The sequence below is a fragment of the Anser brachyrhynchus genome (genome assembly GCF_964034855.1).
Source record: "Anser brachyrhynchus genome assembly, chromosome: 4".
Lineage (NCBI taxonomy): Eukaryota > Metazoa > Chordata > Aves > Anseriformes > Anatidae > Anser > Anser brachyrhynchus.
In genome coordinates, this window is record NC_137698.1 from 31188928 (window position 1) to 31212826 (window position 23899).

General features: G+C 36.8%; 1 long non-coding RNA gene across 2 annotated transcripts in view; it reads left to right on the forward strand.

Annotated features, from left to right (window-relative positions):
• The window catches only part of LOC308194183, an 87149-nt gene extending 67823 nt beyond the window's left edge, over nucleotides 1–19326 (forward strand). Inside the window, exons 4-5 of one of the 2 annotated variants that reach the window (XR_013950365.1) lie at nucleotides 6415–6518; nucleotides 11111–19326. This is a non-coding gene — a long non-coding RNA (uncharacterized lncRNA). Of the gene's footprint in view, nucleotides 1–6414 lie in introns of both variants that reach the window. The other variant, XR_013950364.1, reaches the window with a different exon arrangement.
• Nucleotides 19327–23899: the final 4573 nt, after the last annotated feature.

Genomic DNA, 23899 nt, shown 5'->3' on the forward strand with positions numbered 1-23899 from the left:
CAGAGGAGCTGTGTGTAAGTAACTGAAATGAACTGTATTTATCAAAGGAATAACCTATCTTTGCTTCTGGGTTTTACAAGGGATGAAGAGTGAATGAATTTACTGCCTTATTCTAAATCACCATCAAAATCCCTATCTCTGCATGTAATGAAATGCCTATTTGATATGCGGTTCAACAGTACATGCCAAAGAGCAGAATATATCAGAAAAATGTCTGGTTGATTTTGTGGAAGGGATAGATTTTTATTGAAAGAGGGAGTCACAAGATGACTCATAAGTAGTGAAGCCTTCTTAAAAATTACCAGCATTTCTGATTGCCTTTAACAGTTAGCATGAAATAAATTGGTGGTCTTACTGCTCCTGGATGGCTGTGCAGAGCAAAGCATATTTGGAACCTGGCCAGCAGTCTAACTGTATACATATAGAAGTAGTACATATGCATATATAAGTAATGTAATATATATATATACAAACAATATAAGTAAATATATATACTATATAAGATTAGTGGCCATTTTCTTTTATCAGTGTATTGGACAAATTCAGGCTTTTCCTCTTTTCATGAGCTCCATTTGCTCAGTTTTAATAAAGAGGTTTTCTGAATTTGATAATCTTTTTTTTTTTTTCCTGTTGGTTTTTATATTGTTTTTCGAAAAATATAAATTACTTTGTAAACTTCTTTTTTTCCAAAATAATTGCATCTTGGGCCTAATCCAGTCTCATTAAAATCAATTTGACTCTTAGATTGGTTAATGTACAGTTTCTTTAAAATCTGAGTTATCTTGGTAGCATGTAAAGAAATGTATATTTACATTGCCTAACTTGAAGCACTTCACTGAGGGAGCTCAGCCTTCAGCTGTAACACTAATGAAAAAGAGATGGCTCTACAAAGACAGGCTCAGAGAGGAGTGTGTATTTCCCATTATCAGTACTGATGCCAGGGGACAATTTCCCAGTTACAACACTGCAAGCTGGATGACTGCAAAGAAAGATATTTCATACTATCTTTGAAAAAAAGTAGTAAATTTTGTTCACTGACAAAACTTTGTTTGGCTAAGTCCAAAAGGGGCTTTCCTACTGATTTTTAATAATTCCTTTTACTGATACCTCAAATCTGTTCTGATACAAGCTGGAACAGGTATTTGAGGCCTTAGAAACACCTCAAGAGAAGACAAACAGGTGAAATATCTCCCTATTCTAGAACACATACGCTGTATGGCACACAAGCAGTTATAAGCCTCTGGATTTTCACTGTAGTGGCAATGATCACATGAACACATCTGTCAATGATCAATGAACACATCTACCGCTTTCCTTGCATTAGCTCCTGGTGAAGATCAAGTACAGAGGGAAAGTCCTGTTGTTCATACTGCCTCACCTTTACTAGCTACTTCTTTAATAATCCTCTCTGCTCCAAAAAATAGCAGGCCGCATCTGCATTTTGTTATACAAAATGTCATACAATCAGTAAGATTTTTGCAAGATTCTACTTTCTGATACTATCTGATGACTCTTGCAATATTTGATTAAAAAACATGAATGGACCCTGTTGATGATCATGTCAGTTTTGACATTCTTCACCTACTGAAAAAGATTGATGTACCTGTATAGATAGAGAATAAAGATCGGGAGACACGTTGTCATCATGTATAAGCTATCCTGTATATACCAGTATATTTTTATGGAACTAAGTTAATTTTCATCGTACCTAAGAACCTGGTTCAAAGTGTGCATATATGCAGATATTTCTTTTTGATTTGTCTGAATTGAATTCAATATGACTCTACCTTCTAGTACCAACTCTCTCTTCACATTTGAATATTTTAAGCAGCTGAAGAAAATGGCAGCAGGAGGGAGGGGAAGGGAACAGCATGAGAGTATTTCAGTCCTCTAGTTCTACCTGTACTGGATTGCAGTTTAGAAATCAGGGAATCTCGAAGTTCACAGGAGAGTTCACTGACATGAATTATGGATTAGATTGCCCTTCTCAGTTCAGAAGATTTTGAGAGTGCCTCAGGAATGAGAAAGCTTTCCATCAGCTTCAGGTAACAGTCAAAACCAGTTGCTGATTACTTGGATAGGGATGAAGTGATGTGTCAGAGGTTGATAGCATTCTTCCAGTTTGCAAGTAAATGATCACAAACAGACATAACCTTTCCCTCTCCTTTCAAGGGAGAAATTATATGAAAATGTTCATTGGAGAGGCAGGAAGAGCAAGAGGAAAGGAGTGAAATTAAAAGGTCAAATAATCCCTTGTCCACAATCCAGACAAGAGTGTGGAGATAAAAACCTTTCAGAACTATAAGGAAAATAACAAAACATATAGGTTGGTATTATCAGTGTAAAGCTAGACCTGGTTGTCATTTTTAAGTCTTGGTGTCAGCATACTCTTCTGCAGGAAAAACCAAGAGTCTCTAAGATTGAAAGGTGCAGTGCAGGTGTACAGAACATTATTGCAATGGCCCTGAAGTGAAACTCACCCGCATAGAGAAGGTCAGGAAGGCAGGTCTCATCATCATTACTGTCCTTTTGCTGACCCTTTGTACAGCAGGGATTTCATAATTAAAGAAATGGGTTTTGCTGTGTTTCTAGGTCAGTTTATATAATATATAAAGCTTCTGTTGAACAGTATTCGTGTGTTTCTGCAGCTTTTAGTTTTTAATGCTGTTTTGTTTGTGGTGTTTGTGTTGTTGTTTTTGTTTGTTTGTTTTGTTCTTTAATGATCTTTTAAGATTGTGAGATCTCCAGAACAGGATTTCAGGTTACAGAGTAAAGCAATAATAGCAGGACACAAATGATAAAGATGGGGAAATGATTGTTCAATTAACAGATCAATGTCACCTCTTGCACAAATGATTGTCAATGATAAATGCCCAAAGGTTGGTTAAATTGCATTTCTAAATGCTTCAATGTAAAAATCAATGTCCAAAACACAGAGTGTTGAGCAGATAAAACAACCTCTCAAATCTGTACTGTGACAATGATATGAGCCCAGAAATCATAAAAATATATCTTGATCCTGTTTGTAGCTCTTATGTGTTGCTGTGGGCCATTCCTGTTTATCCATCCACATGAACTACAGAACATTGACTATGCTGAATAAACAGCAATGATCTGGATGAAAAAACAAAACGGTCTTTCAAATTCCTGATTTTCTTTTATGCTGCCAGTGCAGTGACTGCTGAAAAGGCAAAGGAAATTATGTTGTGTGTTCAGTCAGGAGTGAGCAAGACCTGCAGTTGTGTCATTTAGATGCACAGGGCGTTGGTGGGAGCTTAGCGTGAATGCAGTAAGGAAGGAGAGGCTGCAGAGCACCTCCTGTCACTGCAGTCAGTCTAAAAATGTGCTTATACAAGGGGTGGGAAAGGTTTGGTTGCCAACTTGTTCTGCTTCTGTTAACACCACAATGAAGAGACCATGGGTGATTATTCATTCCAGATTTTGCTTTACATTTAATACATATGTATACAAGCACACTGTGAAAGTTTTACCTCTATATTTTATTGTCAGGTGAACATATCTATGACAGTCATTTTTTCAAATTTATGTAGCAGTGCAAAAACACCTTCTCCCTCCATCCCCATAAATCTGAGGATAGGAGAGCTTATTTTAATTAAATTTACATTTATATATTTCTTCTCTTTTATTACTTTGGAATCATGCTTTATAAACTATGACTTACTCTAAGAGTTTGGGGATGTTTTACAGTTACAAACAAATATTGGATTAAAAGCTATGTGTATATGTATGATTTCCAATATTTGCAATAGTAAAAGCAGTCTCCAGTAGCTGCATTTTAGTAGCACACAAATGCATCATGTGGGCAGCTTTCTGATTATTTTTTTCACACTTCAGCTAACATTTGTAAGGAAGAGCAAATACCTGCATGCGAAGAAGGATCATTTTCATCAGATAATTCTCTCAAGAGCAGAGATGCATAGATTTTTTTATCCTTATTAAGGATAGTGGCCATTCTGTCTTCAAGACCACACTAAAAGGATCTGGTCTACAACTCTTCTGTCCATGTGCTACAATGAAGGGATACAGATGGAAGAATGGAAGCCATCCAGTCCAGTCTGTCTAAGAAGACAGTCTCTACTGTCATTTCTACTGTTTGTATTTTTTGATTAAATTTAGTCTTTACTTTCTGCTCTGATGTTGAAGTGTTCCAAAATGGTCCAGAGCACTTCAGTATTGTTTTCTAATGTGAATAACGAACTTGCATAGGATTCATAAGTACATGGACTGAGACCTCAAAAGTCTCTGACAGCTGAAACGGGGGAAATGTTGTCACAGAAAAACAAACACAGATTACATTAAAGATTTCCCTCAATAAATAAATAAATAATTCAATAAGCAAACAATGCTCACCAAGATGTAATCAGGACTATGAATAATAGGTATCAGGTCATTTCACATTGTGATTATGACTGTCTTGGACATGAATTATTTAATAAGATCGCAGCTTGTATACTTTGCAATTAGGGGGAAGAAATCCAAGTTCACTTCATTCCTTCACCAGTCTCCTTTGATGTGGTATAACATGAATTTCTTTTTGATCTTCAGAAAAGGGGGAAAAAAGGCTTTATGTAACAGACTTAAGAAACAGGGCACTTAAAAGAACATACTAAAGCCATTTGCCATTCTAATATATGCAGCAGTGTCTCGTTACTATTATACTGTAACTAGAAAAAGAAGAAGAGATAAACATTAAAAACAAAGCATTAAAAAGGGTATGGGTTTATACAGCCTTGTGCTGCAAAAGACGTTAATCTATCCATTTTATTGGTAAAATGGAGTAGATGGAGTGTTTTTTTTAAAACACGATAGCAGCCCAAACCATTGATATATATAAAAGTTATCTTTTCATTGAATTAAAAATTTTACTCATGCCTATCAAAAATGCATCTCCCTTTGTCAGTGGTGGTATGCCAAATGGCTCTACAAATAAGTTGCTACGTAGGATTCTTCATCCTAATGGCAGATTCATGTAGTTAATCCAGAGGAAGGCTCTTTTCACAGATTGCCAGTTCCTGCTTCTGTGGGAACACAGCAAAATTTTCCAATATTAGTAATCCTCCACTTACATCAAAGGTCAAATCAAAGCTTAGGATGTGAACTTGAGATATCATTTATTGAGAGCATACACTAAAGTTACTGAACTACATTTAATTAAGCTGTAAAAAATATTATTTGCCTGTAATTTTAAAGGTTTCTATAATAAAAATTAGCAGAAATCAGAGAAATGTTGAAACAAGCTATGCCTATAGATGTGCATTTCCTTAAATACACATGATAATTTGCATTAAAATATACTCATTTTTTGTGATGTCATTTATGCATAAAGAATTTTGCTCAGTGTGCCCAGCAAAATATTAAGTATGAAGAATCATGAACTGAACTATAGCAAAAGATCCTGTTAAAACCAGTGGATCCATTAAAGGTTTATCTTTCTGGCATATGCTGCTGTAGAACCACAGATGGAACTGAAAAGAAAGTAGACAGTGAGGGAAAAACTTAAAGAAGTGAAGAAACTGGCTCTGTATACTCCTAAATCTCCCTGATTGAGAACAATATCTTTTAGGGAAAGACGCCTAGGAGTTTTCTTAAAGTAAGGCGAGTACTGGTAAAGTTCTAGTACTGGTAATTATTTATTCATTCTAATAATAACCTTAGTACTAAATTGGTTGTGAATGGAATTAAGAATAAAGTTGAAACATACTCTTGAATTTGCTTGAAGTAGAAACATAAATATTTGAAGTGTTTCATTCACAGCTATTTTCCTCTTCCATTCTCATAAATGACTTCCAACCAACTACTATGAACGGTCAGTTATTTTGGGTCTGGATGTAGGCAGGAGAAGACAGAAGTAAAGGCAAGAGAGTCAACAGAGCTGATAAAACTCTAGACTTATTATGCAGCTTTTTATTCCTACCAATGATATTGATTCTTGGAACAGGTACAGTAACCTTCTCTGCGTTGGGAAAACATTTCCTAAAACTTATATTGTCACCTGGACATGTGAGAAACTACAAAGGACTTTGTCAGAATAAGCTAGTAGCAATTTTACTTAAATACACTGGTCTTCCTGATTGCGAGGTAAGATAATTGTTTTCCAACCTCTGTTGTTAGCAAATTATAGGTCGTAACCATATGATTGCTTTCAAATAGAAGGCCTCAGTGAAATCAACTTATTCAACATCTCTTACATATGTTAGCCCCTAGAACAAATTAAGAAGTAGGATTAAGTTCTTCATTGTTTGGATAGCTTAAAAAATATAATGATTTAAGCTGTCATTTCAGGTGAGTTATAAAGAGTTGATCAGTGTTTCTTATAGAGTTTCTCTCTTGACACTTTTATTTGACAAAAAAATACATTATGTCAAACTATTTTTTTTTCTCTCTCTCTGGCAGAAATGTTGTATTTCAGAACATATATCATTTATCCTGGCATTGCTGCTGAGTTGAACCAATGTTCCAACACTGAGACCAGAGTGGAGATTCCATCTTGCAAAACAGTGGGTTTTATTTTGTTTGTTTGTTTTCTTTTCTGTTTGGAAATTATACAAATGTCCTTTTTACTTGAGTAAATTGCTCAGAAACTTCAAAAGTAGTCAGCTTCTGATCTGAATAACTAAAAATGCAGTATTTACAAGTTCTGCTAATGATTATATTTCTTCATGATTAACGTTTTTCAAAATTAATAGTAGTAGCCCACTATAATTTGTAGAACAAAAATATAAGTATGCGTCCCAACAGATTTTTTTTCTCTAGGTTTAATCTGACCATTTTAAATATTTGTTGAATCACATAGATTTCCTTGAAGTGGCTTCTTAGTCACTAATTAATTTTTATTTTTATTTTTTTCTGAAAGTGATTCTCACTGAGCAAATAAGACTTTTGATATATTTCTGAAAACTTCTAAATTGTCTAAAGGGTGCAAAAACTGACATCCCAGATTTCAGGCTACTGAAGGGGATGCTCTAAATTACTGCAGTTTTGTCCCAGCTACTACAGGGTGTCTTTGAAACCAGGGCAGCCAAATTTAAGAGAGCTGACTAACCTTCACTTCTAGCACAAAGCTTTCCGTATTTCTGCAATACTCTGGAGCTCCAGACCCAGTCAGTGGAGTTCTCTAGGCATAGTACAGGGAGTAGGTTTCTGTGACTTACAACAAATATTTCATCACATGGACTATTAGCAAAGTAAATATCAGATAAGGTGATGCTGGGCCATCTTCCTACATCTTACTCCGTCCCATTCATCACTCCCATTCTATGCCAGTTATATATAGAAGGGAAATAAACGTTCAGCTAGGTGGTTGTTCTACAGTCTTCTTAGCTAATTACAGAAAAAAAAAAGGAAAAATATCTAGCTAGAATATGGCACCTACAGAGAGGAGTTTTGTTTGTAGATTTTGACACTGATTTATTTATATTGTGGTATATCAGTTTCAGCATTGTCTCATAAAGTCTGGGATATGTCTCAATTACTTCATTAAATCTAAAATATTCTTGCTGATGTCGCCTGGCCTGTTGGTATATCCTGCTAAATGCATAGGGAAAACAGTTGTCAGCAAGGTGGTATAACCATAGTCAAAATCTTGGCAGTGTTCACCTTTTCCTCCTGGCTGATTCTGAGGAATATTTGTATTTCTTATATAATTGCTGAGGAAAAAACTCAAGTGGAGGGAAAAAAAAGATGTTTTAAGTGCTCAGTAGGCAAGCAGGAATTTGACTGATGGTAAATAGGTATCACTTGCAAGTAAAAGTTTATAAAAAATTTGGAAAATGTTTTAATAGCCACTTTTTCCCTAACCTTATTATTTTTAGACTCCTAAAATAAGATAAATAGATTGAAAACCTAAAGCACAGATGAGGGTTATGGTAGCTATTGTGAAACCATGTACTAGTTTCTGTGCTGAATTCAGAAAAACAACACAAAGTACACCTATCTGGAGGGCTGAACTTCTTTGATGTCCTGTTTAAATAGAAGAAATGGAACTGCAGCCAAATTTTTAAAGCTGGTATCTCTATATATAAGGTAAAGCTGGTATATATAAGATAATTTCAAACAGAAAGGCAACTAGATTCATCAGCAATTTAACTTTGTGTTTTCTAGATTCATCAGCAGTTTAGCTTTGTGTTTTCTAGGAGTGCTTTTGAGATCCTATTATAAGAAAATGTATAACCTGTGTGTGCTTTTTCCCTCTCAGGAAAATATCCCCTTTGATAAGTCAAATGTACAAAGTTACAAGGCAGTGAAATTCTGCATATGTTTATTGTTAACTATGAGAATAAACTTTTAATTGGATCAAAGCTGCTATACATAATTTTCCTCCTACAACATTTAGCCTTAGTGACCCAGCAGGAACTCTAGGAATCAAGCTGACTCCTTTCCATCTTGTTCATCCTCACTGTTACTAGAAGCCAAATTAGAGCATCATTGACAGCTGTGCAACAAACCCTTTGTTATCCAGCAATGCCCTGACAGCAGATGTAAGTGATTAGGTGCAGAAAAAAGACACTTGAAGATGCACAGAAGGAATGAAATCTAGTCCAGTCTTGTAGCTGTGATGCTGTTGCAGGACAAATGGGAACACAAAGCATCAAACAGCTATTTTTATTTCCAGACTCAGCATGTTCAAAATATGCATAGAGACAGGATTTTTCTTTATATATATATTTTACTGACGTATCATTTCAGAATAGAACATTTCTTTAAAATTTCCTCTTAGATCACTTTAAGAAATTTCTGCCCTTTCTGCTTGCATTCAGAGTTACTGATAAACATGTCCGAGTTGCTGCATCATCACATGTAGCCATTTCAGAGCTGTCAGCCCTAGACTCTGTCTTTGGCTAAATGGCCCATCCGATCTCCCTGGCTGTCAATCACATTGGAAAGAAACCAACCCTACTGGGTTGGAGACGGGGAAGATGTGCATTACAGTGACTACAAGGCCAATGCACAATTCTCATAGATGTCAGTCAAGCTGGGCTGTCCGAGTCTCTTCATCTGATGAGGAGGAGGTGTCTGAAGGCCATGGGGGTGTCTTGGCATAGCGAGGGCCAGCTGCTGCCTGAGGGGCAGGGTGCAGTGGGGGCTCCCCGTAGGAGCAGAGGGGACATGGAGAAGCTGGGGGCAGCCCCAGCCAAGGGCATTAGGCATGGTGGTAGTGGAGAGGTAGGTCCGAGGTCAAGCTGGGAAGTCAGTCCACTGGTCAGAGTCAAACACAGCCTGCTCATCAACAGACAGGTTCATAGGGGTAAATATCAAGCTAGGACACCAGTTGGCAGAGCTGGAGATCAACATCCTACAGTGTCATTGAGGATAACTATATTCTGTGGACTTTGGGCATGTATAAATGGGTATCATTTATGTTGCTGAAATGATTCCTGAAGAGAAGCTGTTAGTGACTGCAATGTAGTCGGTATTCAACATTGACGAGGAGCAATATATTTGGATACTGGCTGAAAATTATAGCTGATTTATTTATTTATTTACTTTTCTGCCTATTAATAGCAATCACATGATACACAAAGACTAATCAATTTCTCTTAGGTTATATCTGTTAAATAAAAATTATTTAGAACTCAGTAGTAATAGTAGTTTCATGTATTCAGTTGATGCAATGATTATACCACATGTATAGGGAAAGCAACAAAGAACAATCTAAAAATTGTTTCAGAAATACAGACATAAAATGAAGACTTTGAGTGAAAAAACTTACATCTAGCTAGACTTTTTCATGTAATCAATTATTCTTATTCTTATTCTTTTCCATTTGTTTGCTTTTGTGGTCCCGTTTACTTCTGAAGTACTGTTCATATCCATACACCTGATGAATACCATGTACATGAATGCATCTTAATGGAGATAGAATCATACACTGTTTTATCTCTGTGTATTTTGCCCATCCTTAGTCTCAGCAGATGGAGATCAAACACAAATTGTAGTGGAGCCATGTGGACTTTTTTTTTTTTTTTCTAAAGAGAATGTAATGCCTACACTCATTTCAAATTATGTTTATGTGACCTGTATATTTAGCATTGCAGTTTCTGAAATCCAATATTTTTTTTGAGCTGTAAATACATTTCAAGATGTCACTAGTTTCATTTTTGCCCATTTTTTTTTCAGAATTTGCATTTTTTTTTCATCAAATTAATACATAGTCACATAGATATGATGGCACTGAAAACTTTGTGTTTCGATTTATTTATCCCCCCCCCTTTTTTTTTTTTAATCTGTATTTCTGTTAAGAATGTTTGCCCATATTTTGAAACATCTATTTTAACATATTGGGTGAAGGCAAACCTCTGCCGTGCATACAACTTAACCTGTGGGGAAGAAGGGTGAACTAAAAACAGGTGACAACTTGCTCCACAACAAGGAGCAGAGGCACTCTGTAGAGAACATTGGATAGAATGTGATCAGCCCTTCAGCATTTTGTGCAGTCTCTGCAATGTTCTTATTTAGCTATTCCTACATTCAAAGAGTCGGAAGTAGTTATGCTTCTTAAGTTGTATTGAAAAAGCTGTTGGGTCAAAGTTTTTGTGTGATGCCATTTTCACGTTTAGAATTGGAAAATGGAAGGGTTCTTTGGATGAGTCTTAAAAGCACAAACTAAACCTTGAAAGCAATAATTAGAATGACTAATACTTCAACAAAATTAAAGTTTTACATTTTTTAAGGAGTTAATATATATGCTGCTGTCACTATGATAGATGTCACGGACTCTTTTTTGCACAGGTGACAGAAATAAATCTTTTAATAGTGGTCTAGATGAAAAATGTGCTTTACAGGACTCTATACACCAGTGAATTGGATAGAGGATGAAATAAGTGGGTGAGAGATAGCAAGATGAAGGATATATGACAGACACTTTTGATGCATAATTGCTAAGTAGTTATTTTCCCTGACCTACATTACCAGCTTCTGAAAACAAAATGTTTTTTCCCAACTCCACTGGCAGGCCGCTTTTTGCAGATCCATGTTGCAGCACATCTGCCCTAGATTATCACTTTTATGCTGGGAAAAAAAAAGAGAAAATAAATTAGAGATGAAGGGTATTTTATTACTGGTACCTGACAATTTGATGTTATTCCTGCAGCTGTGGCATAACTTCCCTAGAGACTTTCCTGAGGAATGAAAGCAAGATATCCAGTAAAGCAAGTAATCAGAGCTCCCCAACAGAACGGGGAAAGAGGCTGATGTAAATACTGAAACATGGTGATTTCTGCCTTGAAATTAAGAACATATGACTAATGTGTTTTGAGATTGTTTGCTAATTGATTTTATCAGTGAGCTCGATTAACTCCTGCTAAGCATTGATGCACATTCTCTATAGTTGGTAATTTTATAATCAAGAATAGAATATATGCTCTCAACAATTATCTGAACAGGATCAGGCCATTACTGTTTTTTTTTCTAAGTTGTATCATAAAAGAGTCTTCTTATTGAAAAGCTGAGAAAATGAAGAGGTTTGGGTTCTTTTTGTGGTAAATACTTTTAAGAACAGAAGTATGCCTTGTGCCATATTTTGTTTGCAATAGCATATGTTGCTGGTTGTGTTCATCTTTAATTTCTGTCCATTTGGAATGGTAAGCCTCTAACATGAAATTTCATGAGACTGAAGAGGGATTTCCACGTTTTCAAGCTTTCCACGTTTTCAAGCATTCATAACTTTGGGATTCTTTGAGATTAATTTTCAGATGTAGCGCCAGGGGAATTCATGAAGGTTAATGACAATATTGACATAAAATGGCATGTTTTCAAAGAGGCAGTAGCAGATGTGCTCACTGTCCCTGTTTGTTATTTGGATCATTGGAGAAGACTGCTAAGCAGTTCTGTTGCCTGTAGTCATTTTTATAGGTTGAACATTTTCAGTTTGTCTGGCTGTCTTATAGCTGTTTTGTAACATTCACAGTGTTCTATTTCTTTGCAGAGAAATAAATTATAAAATAAAAAATGTTACCTTTCAAAACATAAATTTAATTACATTTTGGCGTTCTTTTCAGTTGTGTATGTTAGACCCCATGTACTGTCTGGCACATGATACAATAAGTCCTGCCCATGGCAGTGTAACGTAAGTGGAAAGGGAAACAGCCTTTTGCACTGAAAAAGGAAATTAACTTTTAGGTTCAAGGTGGTTTAGGAATGCCCATTTTTTTTTCTTTGCATGAGGAAAATCGTTGGTGAGAAATAATGCAAAACATATTCGGATACAAATGACTTCTGATTTGACTAAGAGCTTGAATTTATTTTGCTGTCAATGGGCCTTAGAGTACCTGCATGCACAGCAAATTTCTCATGATCTTATTAAGTGTTTTGGTTATGAACTGTGCACTCTATTCATGTGCTGGCTGTGTACTGAACTTAATGTAGAATTGTTAAGCACCCCGAATGTCTTCCAGTCAGTCACAATGACTTTATGGTTGATTTAGGAAAGCAGTCTTGTTTAAAAGGACATCATTACAAGAGAGCTATAAAAAGATCATCCAGCTCTTCTGGGTGTCTACCAAAGCTTTTTGGCTCGGGAATGTGCCCAAGTCTGAGAAATAAGAGATCCTGAAATCTTCTCTGACTGGCAGTAATAATTATTACTTACTTTGGGTGGTGACTATAGCACTGTCAGACCACTTAGGAAGGCTCACAGGGAAATAGGATAAATAATCTTATCAATTAAGGTATCAAATACATAGAAAGGCGATATGTTTATACCAGAAGTTTATAGTCAAAGGTCAAGGAAACAAAATCCACCAACACTTATGAATCCCAGGCAACTTCCCCATAATGTATTCTTCCTTATATGAATTTACGTGCCAAGCAACAGTTTTTGAGGGAAGAAGTAGCACAGTATAACTCATTCTGGGAAGCTCTGCAGTCTGATGGATGCCCCAGAAATTCAGACTTCTAGATAACTGGATTTTCATCTTGTTGATGCTTGCTTGCTGTGCAACTTTGTTTTCATTATGCCTTGGTAGCCACTTTTCAGCAAGATGTCCAGAACGCACTATGGTAATATTTGCATTATAAAGAATGCTGACCGTACAGCTTTCAGTCTCTCTTTCTCCATTCTCAAATTGTTCTTCAGGTAGGTTGTTGTGTTATCATATGGTATTTTGTTTTCTTTAATCCTTTCTACTCTTTCCTCACATTCTATACAGTGAGGAGTTATTTGTTTCCCTTTAATACAATATTTTCTTGTCAAGTGAGGTAAAAACAAACACTCAAATATGGAAATAAAAACACACACAAAACACATTAATGCTTAATGGTGCACCCTCAATCAGGTATTTGTGCTACTCCACTGACTGAATGGACAAACATCTGAGAGTAGGAATTTCATTTCCTTATAAAGTGGCAATTTGGTGTGTAAATTTAAAACACAGAATGAGACCTTGTAGTAGGAGGACAATAGGATCCAGTTAGTATATCCATCCATCTCTCCTGCACTGGAAGACTGCACTGTGGAGCCAGTCAAAAAGGAGGTAAACTATTCATCTAGATTTTCACATGGGAAATTCACTTTTGAATGTATTGCTCTTGCCCTGTGGTGATGTGCTTTTGGACTAACTTAATTCTCCACTGAAATTTCTGTCAACTTCAACTTCATTCCACTTTTGTACTTTTAACATCTGCTCCTGCTCTATTCCTTTATTCCACTTTCTTCTTTTTCTTCCTTTTAGTTCGTTTTCCCTAACAACCTTTTACTCCCAAACTATGCACCTGACATTAATCACTGGCCATAGATGATCTACTATCCTTTCTTTTTAAGTGAGATGCACTTAGAGAGTAAGATGGCTAACTTTCAGCATGCGTGTGAATTAGGTGTCTAAATTCTTAACTGCGATGTCATGCTTATTTTGCACTCAGCCAGTGCATGATTGCAAATGTAACATTTGAACATTAGAATAAATAAGCAAGATTTGATAAACTTCAAAGAACTGGTTACTGTTTTGAAAGATTAGGATGTTTACGATCATATTGCAGCCACATTACCATATAGGAAGAGTAGTAGAAACATGTTTAAACTCATACTGAATCGGGCAGCTTCCCAAAATTACTTCAGTCAGCAAAACATCCAATTCTGTGTTCTCTTGGTCTCATAGTCACATCTCCTCAAACACTTTTAATTTCAACAAGTACCTACTTCTTAGATTTTATTAACTCCTTAATAATAAAACTAACAAGCAATTAAAATTAAGATGTTGCCATAATATTTAAAATATACTATATTACAAATCACCAAAACTACATACTGAACAGGCCAATTAGTGAGAGAATACAAACACACCATGAAAGTAGAGCTATATTTATTCACTTAAAATCCCTGCCATCACATCCCATTATATTCACAAGCAGCTCATAAAACACAATTAATTTTGATTGTCACATCTTATTAAAGTATTCTGACCTCTCAGTGCACTAAGTAGAGTACTAGTGTAAGGAAAGTAACAATTCACAATCAGTGTATCAGCCTGGTAGCCCTTTCATAGATCCACAGCTCCTGAACAATTTTAGGTATATTGAACTCCCTGTCAAATAGAGGTATTTCCGAATTCAATTTTAGTGTTCTAGTTTTAGCCAAAAATAATGAACATTTGAAACAACAATATATAACTCTCTTTTATTATTTTTTTTGGTCATGGAATTAAATGGGTGATTTTCTCCACTTGATGTCTTTAAATAAAGAATTTTAAAGTTACAGGGAAATAGAATGGTAAATAGATTTCAGGGAATAAAATACCAACTTCACTAAGCAATAATTAGGCTGTAATCATACATTTCAAAAGAGCACAGGTACAGTTTCTGTTGATATCTATTTACCATTAAATAATAATTGGTGATGGGTAAGGAGATGAAATATTTTGTCATCATGAACAGCTACCAGTGGTAGCAATATGCTCAGAGATCATTGGATAACCCAATCAGTTGGGTAATAGTGTTGTCCTGGTTATATGGTAAATAAAAGAATCTCTGGAGCACTGTAATTTTTATTTTAGTGTAACAGTGAAAGACAAAATGCAAATGGAGAGGAATTATTATGCTGTGAACCATCTTACCCTAAATTAAACATTGATCTCTAAACATCAGCTAAAGGTGGATTAATGCAAGGGGAATCATTTTGGTGGTAGAAAGCTAACAAGAAATCTCCTGTACCACACATCTATTTACCATCAGCCTTATCCTGCTACCACTGAAAAATATGACTCTCTCTCTCTCTATATATATATAGTGAGGCTATGATGGTCCCTATTGATGGTTTCTGCTTCTTGATGCATTTAAAAGGCAACATATATAGGAGGACCTCATATTTGAATTTCCTGGACATTCAGATTTGATCAATACCTTAAATCAATCTTCAATTCCATATGTATTAGAGCTGAAAGAATAATTCATTTCCTTGTCTTGAAATTCTTCAAAGATAATTTTCTTTCTGTGGAATTGCACAAGTGCACATAAATTTTGTCACAGAAAGAAGATAAAAGCTCTCTGGAGCCAATTTTTTTCCCCACAATCCATACTAAGATGGTATATTTCTACTACTAAGTCTTAACCTTATTTTTGTTATATATAGTAGGTTCAAGTAGCTATACCTTAAATTAATTTAATTCAATATTATCAACACATTGACTTTCCATTCTCTTACTGTAATTGAACTTTGCAAATAGATTGCAAGGCAAGTTTGCTGAAGATCTGTTTACAGCTTTATAATCAACTTTTATTCATATTTATTTATTTATTAGAAAAAAACAAATGTATTGGCCATAAGATTATCTAATTTATATTATTTTGGATGTATTTTTGAGTGGCTAGTTTATCTATGTGTTGATACCAATCAGCTGGCTGCTTAGTTTTTCTTTTCAGACTTCAATTTTGTCATGGTATTTATTATTTCTTAATGAATTTGTTGTTTTCTTCTGTAATTTTAAGAAACTTATTTTCTTCAGGCGATCTAAGGTACTCATCTTGGGCTTGTATCCATAGATTTTAAATATCTTACGTATGAACTAAAAGGGAGATGGAAGTGTCTTATATGGCCATCTTTTGGACTAGGTACATAGTTAACTTTAGCTTTGTAAAATTTCATATGGATGGTTAAGAAAAGTAATTTTAATATTGTAAAACGTAATTCCATGTTTGGACTCTTAAAATCATAAGAAAACTTGGATTGTGAGGACCATCCAGAGGATACCTAGTTTAACCCCCTCCTTAAAATCTAATCAGATCCATGTTGCTTTGCCAGTCAAGTCCTGAATACCTCCAAAGGGTGGAGACTCCACAGCCTCTCTTGGTAACCTGTTCCAGTGCTGACCATCCTCAAGGAGAATTTTTTTTTTTCTGAATATATAGCAAGAATTTCTCATGTTCAAGTTTGTGTCCATTGCCTCTTGTACTACTTGGTCTCATCAGATTACCTCAATAGAGTATCAAAACAAATTGTGTTGATAACTTCCGAAGACATTTTTTCTTCCTGTTAAAAATTGAATCCTTTTTATGTCTTATTGCAACCACAAATGGTTGTTTTGGTTTACTTGGGTTTCACGATATTCATTATCACATGTTCTCAGAAAAGAAAAATATTATGAATTTAAATTGGTTTGACAATATTGTCATTAAAATCTTTATGAAATCTCATGAAAGTTTAAAAAAGAAAAGAAAAAAGGAATGAGGTAAGTTGAATTTCACAAGAAACTCTGCATATTTTTCAATATGGTATGATTTTCTTGTTAAAAAACAGCATTAACTTCTGGAAAGCTCTCTTTGCAGTTTGTGGTAACAATGATACAAGTCTCTGTAGAGCCTGGATGGAAAAGAACATGTTGAAATGTCGAGACAACTTGTAGGCACAGGGTAGAATGCTCTTTGTAAACAGTTTTCTCAATCAAGGGTCTCAACAGGTATTACACACAAAACAAGGAAGAAGAAAATGATGACTGTCAACTGCAGATATAACAATGATGAATGATCATACTGGAAGTGATATGAAATGACAGCATTTCTTCACAGATATGTAACTTTCTTTTCAAGGCAGTGCTGATGCACAAATGCAATTCTACTTCCTTTATACAACACGTGGAAAAAAGGCCTATAAGTGGTTCTCAGAGCAGGGAATGAAGTTAGATCTTCCCATGTCAGGTTTGTGCTGTCACTGTTGAACTGAATAATCATAATTCTTCTTTCTTCCCCTTTTGGTCCAGAGAAAGAAGATGATGACGGATTTTATTTTATTTAGGTGGTGCCATGTCTATCTACAAAGAAGAGGTAAAAAAATCATTATTTGTATCTAGCTAGGGGCTTAGGACCTTCTCACAGTTCACAGACAACATGGATTTGTACCTAAAGAACCTGACTCAACCATATTCTGAGAACAGTTCTCTAAACAGGAGCTCCTACAAGCCAGGGGGGTGCTGTTTCCTTAGGGTATAAAATGAAAGTAACTTTATATTGCCATGTTTCTTGGTGGTATTTATTAAAAGTGAACTGATGGACCTCCTACAAAGACTTAGGCAATACAGTACTCTGTTGTAGTCCTTAATATTAATCCTAAATATTAGATGTTAATTACACATTGAACTATTCCTTTCTGAAAAGAGTCAGCTGGAGGAATGCACAAAAGCTAATGTCATCAGGGAAACCTGTGTGATGAAAATACAGCTTTTCTTCTTAAATTCCAGCTAAATCATCTGCTACTTGCACAATTTCCTATGCTGATCAAGGCTTAAAAGTGCAAAGATTACTGTGTTAGTGAAGGACATACTTTAATGCACATATGTTTTATTTCAACCAAAACTTCAGCAGTTTAGAAAAAAATCTGAAGAATGCATTTGTTCAAGAAAAAATAGTAACAACAACAACAACAACAAAATCCATGCCCCTCTATTCATCAAGCTGCAGCTGTACCCACTTTCAATCTGGTTACCTGGTAACATCCAGGTAAAATACTTATGTGGCAATATGAAAAAAACCAAACAAACAGTATTTCAGCCCAAAGTGTTTTACTTTATATGTTGAATATGATATATCTATAACAATATACGATAGCTTTAGGGGTGTGTAATTTGCCCACAGAGACATGTCATTGAGATGCTTTCTACTTCTTGAGTGTTCTTCACTGTCATGCAGACGTTACAGGTATTGCAAAGAAAATCTGATCATCCCTGTGGCAAAACAGATGATCTGATGATCTGCACTTTCTGTAAACTCCTTTGGTGTTGACCAATTTTCTTTTTAAAGTAGACATTTAATCTAGGTAAATATCACCTCAGGCCATGTGTGGGGCCAGAACAGCTGTACTAGAAGGCAACCCAACCTTATGGTACTTTAAATAGCTCCAATTCTGACAAGACAGTATTACACAGCATTGTGTTGCCAAAAGATCCATGCATGGATACCTAAAGGACTGCACACACCTACAGCTGTGGACAGAGATAGAGTAGCAGGGGCTGCTGAGACAAGCGTTATCACAGTATCACAGTATCACAGATTTCTAGGTTGGAAGAGACCTCAAGATCATCGAGTCCAACCTCCGACCTAACACTAAGTACTCCACTAAACCATATCGCTAAGCTCTACATCTAAACATCTTTTAAAGACCTCCAAGGATGGTGACTCCACCACCTCCCTGGGCAGCCCGTTCCAATGCTTAATAACCCTTTCGGTAAAGAAGTACTTCCTAACATCCAACCTAAAACTCCCCTGTCGCAACTTTCGCCCATTCCCCCTCGTCCTGTCACCAGGCACGTAGGAGAACAGACCAACCCCCACCTCTCTACAGCCTCCTTTAAGGTAACTGTAGAGAGCGATAAGGTCGCCCCTGAGCCTCCTCTTCTCCAGGCTGAACAAGCCCAGCTCCCTCAGCCGCTCCTCGTAAGACTTGTTCTCCAGACCCCTCACCAGCTTGGTCGCCCTTCTCTGGACTCGCTCGAGCACGTCCATGTCCTTCCTGTAGCGAGGGGCCCAAAACTGAACACAGTACTCGAGGTGTGGCCTCACCAGAGCCGAGTACAGGGGCACAATCACTTCCCTAGACCTGCTGGCCACACTGCTTCTTATGCAGGCTAGGATGCTGTTGGCCTTCTTGGCCACCTGGGCACACTGCTGGCTCATATTCAGCCGACTATCAACCAATACTCCCAGGTCCCTCTCGGCCAGGCAGCTTTCCAGCCACTCATCTCCCAGCCTGTAGCTCTGCTTGGGGTTGTTGCGCCCCAGGTGCAGGACCCGGCACTTGGCCTTGTTGAACTTCATACAGTTGGCCTCAGCCCATCGCTCCAGCCTATCCAGATCCTCCTGCAGAGCCTTCCTGCCCTCGAGCAGATCGACAGAGTCGCTCCACCAGTCTATCTCCCGCTCGCACTCCCTGATATCCCTCAACCTCTGCACCTCCTCCTTGAGCTCCGCCACCATGCGGACCAGGTCGTCCACCTGCTCGCACCTCACGCAGGCAGTCTCTCTGCCTCCCGCCGATGGCAGCAAGAGGCTCAGACACTCCCCGCATCCGGAGACCTGAACTGCCGCATGTTTGGGCGGGCAGTCGGTCTGGGTGTGTACTGACTTCCTAGAGAAAGCACCGTGCCTGGTGGAGACCATTGTAGCCCAGCTGACAGGAGAGTGCCGTTAGAGGAGTTGTCCCTAAGGGCGGGTGTGAGCGCTCCGCCCTGCCTGCCCGCCCTGCCCGCGCTCACTGCCTCGCTAACTGCCGCGTCACTCCCTGTTTGCCGGCCCTGTTCGCCGCGCTCCTGGTCACTCGCGCTCCCTAAGGGCTGCCTTTGAACGGCCAGGGGGAGGAGAGTTATGACTCTACTCAAATAAGCAGGTCCTTCCAGTTAAAGCCCATCAGGACTCTTCTCTTTCCTCAGCTGTCTGACACATGGGAAGTGTTGAGACTCTTAGCCATATGCAGATTTTGGTGGCTGCAGAAAAGATAGTTGCTTACAGGATTGTCAATTATAGAACTGCTGTTCCAATACAGTATGTATAGTAATAATGGCAGCTGTAGTCTAACCACTTTGTTGTATCCTGAAGTAATTGATTTTGCTTGTTGTATTGGGTCTCCCTTTCTTGCAGCATCTCCATAAAGCAGACTGCTGTGTGGAGTTGATAGAATCTTGCTAGCTTTGGTCCAGACAAAGCAGCAGACAAAACACAGACGAACAAATGCAGCTCAAGATCACTTCATCTGTTTCTTGGAAGTTTAACATTTACTTGGATAACTTAACACTATATTGGAAGCTATGCTGTGAACCTACCCTAAAGGAAGTCTAAGAAAATGCATTGTTTGCATATGGTCTGCAATGGAGAGAAAAATTCTGTTCCAGATTAACAGCTTCAGACCATTAGGATGTCAAAAGCATTAAATAATTCTGTTGGATGCATATTGAAGAAATGGGACCTACAGAAGGTTAGTTGAAGTTCTCATGAAAGCATAGGCAGTCAAACAAAACGGTGAAAAATAATAGCTACATATTCTGAGATATTCAGTGTTGTTTGCAGTGATTTTACTTTTAAAAAAAAAAAAGAGGATCACAGGAGCTCAAGTTCTTGACAGGTAATCAATCATTTGTTTCATGTTTATAGCTAATTAGTACAACATAATCCTTGTTAAGAATGAGATTCTTCATTTTGCGTACTTAACTAAGATTGATTTGATAATGACGCAGGAAAATGCCAGCATATGTGGTTCCATCTGGGTATTTTCACTCAGATTTTTATATGTGGGTATGTGGCAACTATATTTACTTTTTGAGTGATGCAAGTGGTAAATTTTGCTGTTGAAAAGATTGCATCCATGGACAGAATGTTTGTTGTCTCCTGTGATCTCGGTAGGTCAGAAAAAAATGTTCTGTTCCTGTCAGTGTTTGAAAAATAGATATACTGCATGTAACTGATAAAAATAAATAAAACAGTGCATGGTTTACGGCACTAGAGGTGGCAGAAAGATAAAAGCTGGAGAAAACAACAAAAAGTAGACTTCTGCCTATTTGTTGGCTTGGTCAGAAAAACAGGATACCTTTCAGCTGTAGGTCTACTTAACAGCTTAAGAAAAAAAAAATGCAGAACACAGAAATTACAGAAGAGCTCACCAGTTCAGCTAAATTATTCAGCACTTAGAAGGCAAAAATAAGTAGCTCTGTCTGTAAGTATCTGTGTCCCAGTAGCTACAGAGGTTTTCATTACTGCCTAAAATTCTGGCAAAGGACTGGTCTTTACTGTTGGTTCTTGCTAATCTTATCAAGCTGAAAGACTTTGGATGGCAGTTGTCATCTTCAGTGCATATAATTCCCAGCTGGTGAAATTAGAACATCAGCAAAGGCAGCAGAGAAGGCATCGCTATTCAATGCAGTTTCACTGCCTTACACTAAAAACGAGTGGATGTGCCCAAGAGTCCTTTCATCAGTTTTGAAATTCATTAATTTATTTCATTAACTTTATTTCTTCAGAAGTGCCTTTATCACTCTGATCCTTTCTTTCCTCACCTGGTGTTTCTTAGTCAGGAAGGGACAAAGGAAACAACATAAATTGTTGCAACACTTACAAGAATCTAGCCCTTGTCAGTGCACAAAATCCTACCTAGTTCTATATATGTTTGCTGGGAAAACAGAACTGTTTCAGAAGAATTAAGTACATTCAGAATGTTTTCATCTCTAAGATGAAATTAGTACTAGGTTCTGTGTACAAACAAGCTGGGTCTTGAGTGAGATGGACATAGTTAGTAGGCCATCTCCTCCTGACACCTAACCAGTTTCTAGTTATTCTCATTATTAGGTGACTAAATTTATGAAATTTGCACATTATTCTGATGGCAAAGACCCAGAAGAACACCAGAATGTCACTCTGCTTATTTTCAGTAGTGATTCTTGCTGATTCATGCTGAAAGGTGACTCTCTTGACATTCATGAGTTATACTGTAAGGAATATATACATATTTTACTTTTCTTTGGCAGGAGACAGATGGAGGCAAGATTTTCAGTCTCAAGTTGCTAGACATATACCCCAGATAACACCCAAACTATTGTAATGTTCTTGAATGTTAATACTTGCATTTTGACCTTTGTGGGCAAACACAAGCTGTAGATCTGTCCATCCTGTGACTCTTATCTGAAAAAACTGATATGTTCTTCATGATGAAGGAATAGCCTTTAGCTTGAACCAATATTGGCAGAATCTGTGTTAGGATCCCAGAATCTGAAATAGGGCACTGGAGATCTAGAAGCAGTATTATTTGTCACTGTTTCTAATGAAATAACTAGGTTGGTAATTCAGCTATTAGACAGCAACATAGACCAGAAGGAAGATCAATTAAAAAAAAAACAACAAAAAAACATAAAAATCACCAAGTCTTGCCAAAAATGTAATATCTATCACAGCTGACCTGACCAATGCAGAATGCTGCCTTCTTTTTAAGATCAATACTCCTGTTATCTTCTAAATGTAATTTAACATTATTAAAACAGAGAACACCCTTTGGGCATGAACTTCTGCAGAGCACTAATAGCTTAGAAAAAAAGTCTGTATAATATCTGCCTAAAATAATAGCTGAGGAACAAAGTCTTAGTGGCTCTCGTAAAGGCAAGATAATACATTAACTCAGAACTGAATCCCATGTCTTACATCTTCTCACACTGAGCACCAGTGAAGTTCAGGCATACTTAACACTAAAACAAAAACGAACAAACAAACAAGAAACAACAACAACAACAAAAACACCACAAAACCAAAACTAAAACCACCCTAACTGGAGAAAACACAGAGGTTACATTTCTAAATGTTATTGTAGTTCTTTATAACAAGAGCTATGATTTCAAAGTTTAATCTGTTTTTTAACAAATATGCCCCATGTAAACAAAGATGAGAGATCTGATACAATGAAAGAACTTTTTCTTTTGCCCTCTGCAGTGGTACAATTAACAAAGTCTCTACAGTGAAGGTGGTGAGGGGTTACCTTTCATCTCTTAAATAGTTCAAGCTGGTTAATGAAGCCAAATCAATATTCAGACTGCATAGAAACAGTATTGCTTGTCATAGAGCATGACTGGTTGACTTAAAAAGATAACATTCTGAAGAATTAAATATATTTTTACCTTTTCTAATTGATATTAGTGCTTGTCTGTACAATTCTTACAGTGTAATTTAAATATCAATATAATTATTGTGATTGTATGATTTTCAGTGATATTATTTAAAAATAATTATGAACAGCTACTAATTCCTACTACAAACAGAATTAGATGCTAATGTGGCTTATTTCCCTTGTTATATGGCATTAGCTATAGGTATAAGTACTGGTAAAACTGTGTAAGTATTAAGGGAACTGTTGGAATATGCATGTCGGTATACATTCAATTAAATAGAAGTGTATATAAGCTCAATAAGTGTATAAGTTCAATTGAAGTGTAGCAGCACACCTGAATCTTCTTTCTTTCCTTACCAAACCACATTTAAGACAACAATCTTCTTCGTAAGATTGGTAATCTTCATCATTTTCCCTTTGAATATGAAGGCTCTTCCTTTCTTTGACTGGAGGCACTAGAGTTTGTGACTACTTGAGTTGGCTTGTTCATTATAACCATTCATTAAGCACTAAGTATGTTGAGAAATGCACAAAAAGTACAATTGTGTACAGCATTCCTGCTGGTAAGTTAGTACCTTGTAAGAACACCAGAGAAGGCAGTCTTGGAAAATGACCCTCTAAAAATCCACCCATCAGAAATGTGTCTATCTTTAAAGCTTAACAACTAATTTATGTGATTTGTATCAGGAAAGTGACAGAAGAAAAAAAAAAAAACAAAAAAAAAAACAGGGGATGGAAATGGGCTCAGTAGTGTAGGAGGATACGGAGAGTTGTGAAATTATTTTGATGAGGAGACTTAAAATATGTAGTGCAATATGCAGC